This window comes from Pocillopora damicornis, chromosome 9 (assembly GCF_964200805.1).
Source record: "Pocillopora damicornis chromosome 9, jaPocDami1.2, whole genome shotgun sequence".
In the NCBI taxonomy this organism is placed as follows: Eukaryota; Metazoa; Cnidaria; class Anthozoa; order Scleractinia; family Pocilloporidae; genus Pocillopora; species Pocillopora damicornis.
Genome location: NC_142678.1, coordinates 5064618 through 5074669, shown reverse-complemented (window position 1 = coordinate 5074669; position 10052 = coordinate 5064618). Strand labels below are relative to the sequence as shown.

Below are 10052 nucleotides of genomic sequence, written 5' to 3'. Positions count from 1 at the left end.
TATGACTTACAACTACAGAACATGGGGCTTTTTTATGATCATGTACCTGAAAAAAAAAAAGCTCTCTTGGCTCATTTGCATCAAGCCACCATATATAATGCAATCAATGTCTTGTTTTTTATATCCTGAGTCAGTGCAGAGTTAGAATCAATATTTGAATGTTAACTATAATCATATAAATCCAGCTGAATGTATTTCTTTCATTACCTTTCCACTGACTGCCAAACCAGCAAGCCTCGAGGCATTAAACATTGAGGACTTTTTAAAAGGCCCTGTATTGTATACATGTAGCTGCTTTGGGGAAGGGAAGTGGTAAAGTTTGAAACACAATAATAATAATGATAATAGTGATAATAATGATAACAATGATAACAATGATAATGATGATAATAATTATTTATAATAATTAATTTTTCCTATCCTTTGCTGCAAAGAATATTGAAAAATTTGCAATGAAACTACTCCAACTTCTCTGAGTATTCATGTGCTGGCATTGATTAGATAAAAATCAGTTCAGATGAAAGCAGCTACTGTTATTGCTTCAATAATTTTAGACAGCTGTTAGGAAAAATGGTTGTGTCCAACGGGGTATTGCTAAGTTCTTTCCATTTTTATAGCTCTGTAAAAATGGATTCAGAACTCATTCCAATGATTGCTCTATCTTTTAGGCCCAGCATTTGGTAAGTTCTTTCTAACATTGTGTGAAAGATTCCTTCTTCTTTTCTGATTGTTGAATTTTTTACGAACTTTCATGTTGGCTTCTCTCTGATAATATATGATCCATGCAGTACTGGGCACAGAATCATGTCTGCTGCTGAAATGTTCTCATAAAGCAAGTCATACTTATGCTTCAAGAAAATATTCATTAAGAATTGTGCCATGTTGTTATAAACATCGGAGTTGACAGTAAAAACTTTCTTGTTACTGGCTTGAGACTGACTTTCTATCAGTAGAAAAATATAGTCTATCACAAAATTGGAAAGTTTGCCGTCACTTATCTTGTATTTAGCTGGAAGGAGCTTTTCAACATCAGTTGGCTCCCATGCTTTAATTCTAGGATTCCCTGAGATTTGGACCCCAGCCATGGCAATTCCCTCTGCTTTGCTAATACTGATGCTACATCCAGTGTAGAATATTTCCAGGGTATACTTCCAGTAGCTGTCTTGAAAATGCCAGGTTTTTCAGCCTTTAATGCATAGTAACCAGGTGGAAGACAAAACTTGACAGGAAACTTCTTCCTTTTTAGAGGCATACTGGGCATCTGTGGTAGACAGTTTTGGACCTTAACAGACATAGAAGAAATATGTGTAACCTCTTGCATGTCTTCAACCTCATCTTTTTCATAGAAGAGGAGATATGCTTCCTGGCTTGTAGCTTCAAGATGTGAAGACTGTCGAACTGTGGTATCACTTGAAAAATACCACCTCTCTTCTCTTTTTAGGTAACACACATAATGACCAGAAGAAATGGTGGTACCCTCATGGACAATAACACTTTCTATTTGTAATCTATTAAGTTGTGAAGTTTTTTTCCATCATTTTGAAATCTTACCATTTGAATGCAAAATGACAGAGGTGCCTGGCATGTGACTAGCCTCTTCCATGCATCAGTACTCTGGGAGCAACTGATGTAGTAAAAATGAAAGAATGCATAATTTAATATTTGTGCAATTCATTATATATAGACAGGAATCAGCAAGGGGAGGGGGGCAGGGGGCTACTAGTTTTTCAAGTAACTAGACAGCATGGAATGAGGCATTACACATACTGTTGCTTCTTCATCTTCTAGTTACTGGAGGTCACCCAGTCAGTCTCCTATACCACTAACCATGATCCTTGACATCACCATCACCATCATTACCATCATCATCCTTGTTGTCATCATTATCTCTTTATTTGTTAAATGATGTTGTATTGAAGGCAGCAAATAAGCTAATGTGGACTTATTGCATTTTGTATTTGTATGAATTTTTATTTCATTATTTGCCTTTTCTCAATTGATTACAGGAATGAATTGTATTCTTCACAACACACAGACACAGAGACCAGACCACAGCAACAGGGACTGCATCTCCCACTCTTTTCAATCCATGCATAAGAACTTAGCTTTGACATTCCTAATTTCTTGCACTGGAAGAAAATAGTCTGCTTTGTGCATTGTAGTTTATAGTGTTAAGCACTGTAGCAGTTATCAAAAAAATAGTTGTATTTGTGTGTCCTTTTGGTGTTAGGTTTAATGCTATTAAAATTTGTTACCTGCTACAGTAATAAGATGATTCCAGCTCCACTGGGTTAGAATAGTCCTTCAGGAAGCTCTGTATAGTACAACCCTTAAGAATGAATAGACAAACACCACTAATGGAACAGGATAAATGTTTGAATAATACTGACTAATAAAGTGTGTGATTGGGTATAAGAAATACTATGGTAGCTTGTCTTTGTGATGAGTATTTGACTTTTCTTGTAGTTATTGGCTAAACTAAAAATGTAAATGTTGAGTGCAAATAGAACTGTTGTCATTGTTGTCAATGTCAATGTTTATTCTCCCACATGCAAAAGAAAAATGTAAGGGTGGAGGTGATTATTATAGAGATCATTTTGACCACAAAATTCACTTTTTGTAAGAAAGAATGTGTAGTAAAGGTGTAGTTCTAGAAAGAATTGAAAGATCAACACACTCCCACCCCAAGTAGGATCATTGAAAATTCCAGGGGAGAGGGGGTCCAAAAGTGCCAAAATTTTTTAAGGAAATGCTTGACATGAAATGAATTTTTCAAAGGGGAGGGGGGGTTGAACTCTACCCCCCCTCAGAAAAAAAAAGAAACCAAAAACAAAAATTTCCATGTGGCAGGGACACCATTCCTGGATTTAATTTTGCAGTCTACAGGTTTGTGATTGTAATTAATTTAATCCACAGGAAATTGGCATAGTCAATTTAGGAGTTACCAAGATTATCAAGTCAATATGGTCCAAAAACTACTCATTTGTCCAGAGGGTGGGGCTGGGGGAGGGGGATGAGGAGGGGTCGAAAGTGTTAGGTTTGCGTACCGTTTTCACTCTTTGCACTCCTAGTACTCGTACACGCACATTTTAGATGAACGCGCAACACAACAGTGACAAAAAATAATCGAGCAAAGAACTACGACTTGCAAAGCTTCCAGGACTAATATAAATTTACCGCCATAAACAGTGAAAAGGCCTTAAACATTTTACTCGTAGCTCCGTACAAGGTACAACTTCCTGTGACGTTCTAACAAGATTATCCAGTTGTCAAATACTTATTTTAATATACGTATTTTAATTGTTTCATAAAGTCGAAATAAGCTTAATGTCAAGAATAACTAAGCGGATTACCACACTGATGACGAATTTTGTGGTTCATCAAAAAAGTACTTGGTTCAATTACACAGTTCACCGATGGGTTGATGTTGTTTGCCTGCTGGGATTTTATGTCTTCCACTCCAATATCAATGTTATTTTGACGTGCTAAAATAATATTGAATACATTTTCAAGACCTGTTTTAGATGAGGTGCACTTCTTGTGATTGTGCTGCAATCCAGTGAGCCCTTCGGAAAAACATGTCACTGAGAGCAGAGCTTGCAAGACACTATTCAGAAAGCAAGTATTTCCAAGGTTTGAAATTCCCTTTGGATCCATTTGACCGTGAGTAATATTTAGAATTAACGAAGAAAGTGTATTATAACCAAAGGCAGAAGATTCGTATATGTACGGAGCGGAGCGAGATAAGGTAATATTATTTCCCGCGAAAATTACACCAAAAAAGGTAATAGATAACTTCCCATTTGTTTTTTCTGGAAAATTACAACAACAAAAAAAAGGTAATAGATAACTTCTCATTTGTTTTTTTCCCGCGCAAGTAACAAAAATGTTTCCTTCCCTGTCCCCCTCCAACTACACTTCAACCAGTCGGGGGTGGTGAGTGAAAAATTGTTTACGTCATCAAAAGGCTTGGTTCCCTAGTTGAGCCTGGTGTCTAAGCTCCTTCAGAAAGTGATCCCAAAAAAAATTTTTGCCGTCCGAGTAGTCCGCCATATTTGCATTCGGTGTATGACTACGTGTTTTGATGAATTTAGCCCTGTCTGACTAGAGCCCTGTCCTTTGCCAGATTCTTTCACCCCGTCTACGTAAACGCTTGGCTTCTTTGACTTCGTTATTGAACCAAGGAACCTGCAGACGAACCGTGATTGTCTTCTTCTGAAGTGGAGCATGTTTATCTAAAAGGCTGGTCATGGTTGAACCGTAACAGGAAACAAGGTCAGTAAGTGCATCGGGTGGGTCCTGGCATAGTCTCGATTTCCTGAGATCATCCTTGAACAATTCAATGTCTATAAGATGACAAAAGATACAGGAAACGAGCACAACAGGGAAGCAGATGCATCATAGATTTCAAGTTTTTATTTTTGGCAAATGAAATTATTGTGTAACGACGCTCTGTCACACGCGATTACGAGAAACGTTCATCGAGTGAAGACAGTCAAACTTCTGATTGTGATACTCTCGCGGACGTGGTGAGAACAGAGTATTTCGCGGGAATTCTGAAAACTAAGACTGTTCTTAAAATAAAATGATATACAGGCAGCGTAGGTAGGTATGATGCGTGAGAAAACTCCTAGTCCTAATGCTCAATCTTGTTCCCAGTGTCCTCTCTTCCCTGTTCAAGTGAACAACCTTGGGGAACCTGTAAGTGAGGCGGCAGTTACAAGATAACGTCGGTTTAATGAGGAGACAAGGGCGAATCACTTTGGAAAACATAAAAACTAGTAAGGTATGAGTACAATGTTAAATTTAGCTTATTTCCCACGATGTTAGTAGTAGTTGGGTATATACCTAAATAATTTATACTCATCTGGGTTTCCTTTTCAAATTCGATGGAGTTACTGCTAGAACTGAAGTAGTTTATTTTCATTTGAAATTTACTTTGGAATGTCTCAACTGTTAAAATGTTTCCATTGCCAAAAGCATATGAGAGAGTTTCCTTACTAAAGAAAGTTACACTTAATAAGTTATTTGGGCAACAGATAATTTGGAATGAAATAGATGAATGTACTCTGATGAAAGCAAGGTTCAAAATAACAACCGGCTGCCGGCGGCAGCCGGAACTTTTAGCGCACTTATCAGCGATTTTTCACCGAAGAACTAGAATTTCATAGCAAAATATTACGCTTACTGATCGTCCAACTGAAGTAAAAGTCGCTGTGATGCTATGATGAACTTTTCATGTTAGGCAATTATGCAGCCAAGAAATGCGTGAAAAGCTTTTCGGAAACCTAAAAGAGTATAAAGTTTCGAAATTCGAAGCGTGCTACAGGGAGTATTTTTGTTTACAGTATTCAGCTTTCCTCGTATTTGTTGGAGCATGAAACATGCAAGTTTGTGTATACACCGTCACATTATCGTATTTACGTTTCTGCACTTACATACTACCTTTAATCAAGATTTATTTTCTGCCAAATCCTGTTCAATGTCGTTTGCAAAGCCTTCTTACACGTTCAAATTAAAGTCGGTACTGTACAATACGGATTCCCATGGAGAAGCGCGACGGTTTGTCTCGCCAAAGTTGTATATTTCACGCTTAACCAGACACTGAAAAATCGAGCCGTTTGCAACGTTTTCTTTTAGAAAAGGAATTGCTGCCACAAAACATGTTGATCAAAATAAAGATTCTGATGCTGAAATTATTTTAAGCAATTTAAGGTAATTATTCCTTTCAGTACTGTTAATAAATCATGTTGAGTGTTAAAGACATGTGCTGACTGCTCATTTATTATTGACAGTTAGGAAAACAATGAGCCTTGACAAAAGCCTACAAATTCACGCTAAAAGCTGAAGAATTCAGTATTTTCAACCCTGAAAGTTATGGCTTTACTTCGAGTGAAAGACCAATAACTTGAAGATTAAAAACAGGTAAAATTATACAGTTAGGAAACGTTTATACTCATTGAGAGGATTGGATGTAGGAGTGTTGATGAAAGAAGGTAATTTTTTTTATTTTTATGGCTAATACCTCATACAGAAGGCGAAGCCACACATGTCGTTGAAGTGAGTCAGTGAGTTAGTAGTTTCCTGGGGCTACTGATTGTTTATTTCAGAGCACTAAAGAAGACGATAAACATCTTAAAATCATCTCAGTATGGTGCGTAAACCTTTCCTTGCAGAAATATTTTAAAAGGTGTGATTGGGGCACATAGAGGAATTTACTTTCTATCAAGAGAAAGCATTTTAATGCTTGGATTAGGGAATTATGCCCAGTGGATTGGAAAGTAAAGGTTTTTTTTAGTCCTTGCCGTGACACTACACATGATGATAAAATCTCTCAAAATAATTTTACACTGGTGTCTCAGGCATGTATTTGATGACAAGACTGTTCATGGCATAAATATCTGGAAAGTTGATCTTAGTCATACAAGCTCTGAAGACTAATTTTATTTATTTGAGGAGGGAGCATTTTACCATTTCAATCAGCAATTTATACCCAAAAGAGCTGCCAAATTTGAGAAGGGAAGCGATGTCTTAACTAAGATACCTTGAGTTTAGCATGTGGAAAAGGGAAAATTGATTTTAATCAAAAGAATAAAAACAAAAGGAGCATAGTTTAATCATTATTTGGGCCTAGAGGATAGACTGATAGAGGTACGGTGAGCTTTTTGAGCTAGCAGATATAAATTATCGCAACTATTACTGTTGTTAACATTATTATGTTTAATATTGTTAATATTATTGTTGCCATTCAATTATCGGGTGAGTGTCAAGTAATCAGTATATTCTTGAATCATCTTTCTCTTGTGGAACAGGGTACTTGTAAATATGTGGGGTGCAGTTGGCTTTCTGCACCAGAGACAAATCTTGTGCAACACTACCTTCTAGTATCATTAGACAATCTTGAATTCTTTTCGATACTTTATACAAATTGTGCTATATCAGTAGCCGCATGAGGTGTTAAACTCCTTTTTTTGTGATTTTTATCATTGTCTTACCTTTTAACCAGATTCTCTCTATTAAAGTCTATTGGGAATCTCTTTTGTAGTGTCCACTAGAAATTTGTTTTGTCCACTTTTTGTACTTTGGGTTCTCCACTTGAGACAGTGACAACTATAGATTAAAGTTTAACATCACAAGGACAACATGTAGATTGTGTGAACTGGTTGTGTGAGGCTATGTAAAGGGACTTGTTGGAAATGCACTTCTCTTTGTAGGTCCTTACTCATGTGAAGGTTTTTCTTTCAGGGCTTTTGCCAGAAATTGCACTGTCTGTGAATCCCTTTGTTTGTGGCAATTGTTATAGTAGAACTTCCTTTCCTGAAAGAGTACTACAGTGTTTGAAACATATTTTACCCAACTCGCCATCCAATTTCTTTGTTTATTCAAACTTAAGACATTGCTTCTGAAACCCTGTCAAATATGTGCATCTGGTTCAGTAAATCTCTTTTTTGTTTGCTTACATTTTAGAACACTGCATGGCAAAAAATATCCACTTTTGGGAAAAAGCCATATCAGTGCAAAACTTGTGACCAGTGTTTTGTAAAAAAAGGAAATCTACAAAGACATGAGAGATCTCACACTAGAGGAAAGCCATACCAGTGCAAAACCTGTGACAAGTGCTTTCATAGACAAAGAGATCTAGAGGTTCATGAGAGATCCCACACTGGAGAGAAGCCATACCGGTGTAAAAGCTGTGACAAGTGGTTTAGTGATAAAAGAAATCTACATAGACATGAAAGATCCCACACTGGAGAGAGGCCATACCAATGCAAAACTTGTGACAAAGGGTTTGCACAAAAGGGTGATCTACATAGACATGAAAGATCCCACACTGGAGAGAGGCCATACCAGTGTAAAAGCTGTGACAAATGGTTTAGTGATAAAAGAAATCTACATAGACATGAGAGATCCCACACTGGAGAGAAGCCATACCAGTGTAAGACATGTGATAAGTGGTTCACACAAAAAGAAACTCTAAAAGCACATATGAGATCCCACACTGGAGAGAAGCCATACCAGTGCAAAACTTGTGACAAGTGCTTTGCACAAAAGGGTAATCTAACAGTACATGAAAGATTCCACACTCGAGGGAAGCCATACCAGTGCAAAACTTGTGACAAGTGGTTTGCACAAAAGTCATCTAACAGTACACAAAAGATCCCACACCGGAGAGAGGCCATACCAGTGCAAAACTTGTGACAAAGGGTTTGCACAAAAGGGTGATCTACATAGACATGAAAGATCCCACACTGGAGAGAAGCCATACCAGTGTAAAAGCTGTGACAAGTGGTTTAGTCATAAAGGACATCTACATAGACATGAAAGATCCCACACTGGAGAGAGGCCATACCAGTCCAAATCTTGTGACAAAGGATTTGCACAAAAGGGTGATCTACATAGACATGAAAGATCCCACACTGGAGAGAAGCCATACCAGTGTAAACGCTGTGACAAGTGGTTTAGTGATAAAAGAAATCTACATAGACATGAAAGATCCCACACTGGAGAGAGGCCATACCAGTGCAAAACTTGTGACAAGTGCTTTGCACAAAATGGTGATCTAACAGTACATGAAAGATTCCACACTCGAGGGAAGCCATACCAGTGCAAAACTTGTGACAAGTGGTTTGCACAAAAAAAGTCATCTAACAGTACACGAAAGATCCCACACTGGAGAGAAGCCATACCAGTGCAAAACTTGTGACAAAGGGTTTGCACAAAAGGGTCATCTACATAGACATGAAAGATCCCACACTGGAGAGAGGCCATACCAGTGCAAAACTTGTGACAAAGGGTTTGCACGAAAGGGTGATCTAATAGTACATGAAAGATCCCACACTGGAGAGAAGCCATACCAGTGTAAAAGCTGTGAGAAGTGGTTTAGTGATAAAAGAAATCTACATAGACATGAAAGATCCCACACTGGAGAGAAGCCATACCAGTGTAAGACATGTGATAAGTGGTTTACAGAAAAAGAAACTCTAAAAGCACATATGAGATCCCACACTGGAGAGAAGCCATACCAGTGCAAAACTTGTGACAAGTGCTTTGCACGAAAGGGTGATCTAACAGTACATGAAAGATTCCACACCCGAGGGAAGCCATACCAGTGCAAAACTTGTGACAAGTGGTTTGCACAAAAAAGTCATCTAACAGTACACGAAAGATCCCACACCGGAGAGAGGCCATACCAGTACAAAACTTGTGACAAAGGGTTTGCAGAAAAGGGTGATCTACATAGACATGAAAGATCTCACACTGGAGAGAAACCATACCAGTGTAAAAGCTGTGAAAAGTGGTTTAGTGTTAAAAGAAATCTACATAGACATGAAAGATCCCACACTGGAGAGAGTCCATACCAGTGCAAAACTTGTGACAAAGGGTTTGCACAAAAGGGTGATCTAACAGTACATGAAAGATCCCACACTGGAGAGAGGCCATACCAGTGTAAAACTTGTGACAAAGGGTTTGTACAAAAGGGTGATCTAACAGTACATGAAAGATCCCACACCGGAGAGAAGCCATACCAGTGTAAAAGCTGTGACAAGTGGTTTAGTCATAAAGGAAATCTACATAGACATGAAAGATCCCACACTGGAGAGAGGCCATACCAGTGTAAAAGCTGTGACAAGTGGTTTAGTGATAAAAGAAATCTACATAGACATGAAAGATCCCACACTGGAGAGAAGCCATACCAGTGCAAAGCTTGTGACAAGTGGTTTACTCAGAAGGGAACACTTCAAAGGCATGAAAAATTGCACTCTGGACAGCAGCCATATTCCTCAGATTACGATGAAACATTTACTTGCTGGATTTGTCAGGAGGAACTGAGCAGTGCATCCCAGCTCATTAACCACTATGAAGAACACATGAATTTCCCTTGATTTTATTGTTGATAAGTCTATTTGATGTAAGATTAAGATTTAAAGAACGTTTGAGTTTTGCAGTAAAATGAATAATTTTGATATTTCAGATTGACTATCTTATAAAGTTGGACAGGTGTAGTGTTTAGACATTTTGTTACTGTTATATGGATTTATCGGTGCGAAAAG

The 10052-nt window shown here is 37.9% G+C and overlaps 1 long non-coding RNA gene and 1 pseudogene across 10 annotated transcripts in view; both read left to right on the top strand.

Moving 5' to 3' along the window:
• Positions 1-2523, top strand: part of LOC149039769 (uncharacterized) — a 3403-nt gene extending 880 nt beyond the window's left edge. Inside the window, exons 2-4 of one of the 10 annotated variants that reach the window (XR_016179818.1) lie at positions 618-680; positions 1347-1441; positions 2007-2523. This is a non-coding gene — a long non-coding RNA (uncharacterized LOC149039769). Of the gene's footprint in view, positions 1-230; positions 313-617; positions 681-1246; positions 1442-2006 lie in introns of all 10 variants that reach the window. The other 9 variants (XR_016179820.1, XR_016179815.1, XR_016179816.1 and 6 more) reach the window with 9 other exon arrangements.
• Positions 2524-4614: 2091 nt separating this feature from the next.
• LOC149039768 (uncharacterized) lies at positions 4615-9884 on the top strand (annotated as a pseudogene).
• The last annotated feature ends 168 nt before the right edge of the window (positions 9885-10052 follow it).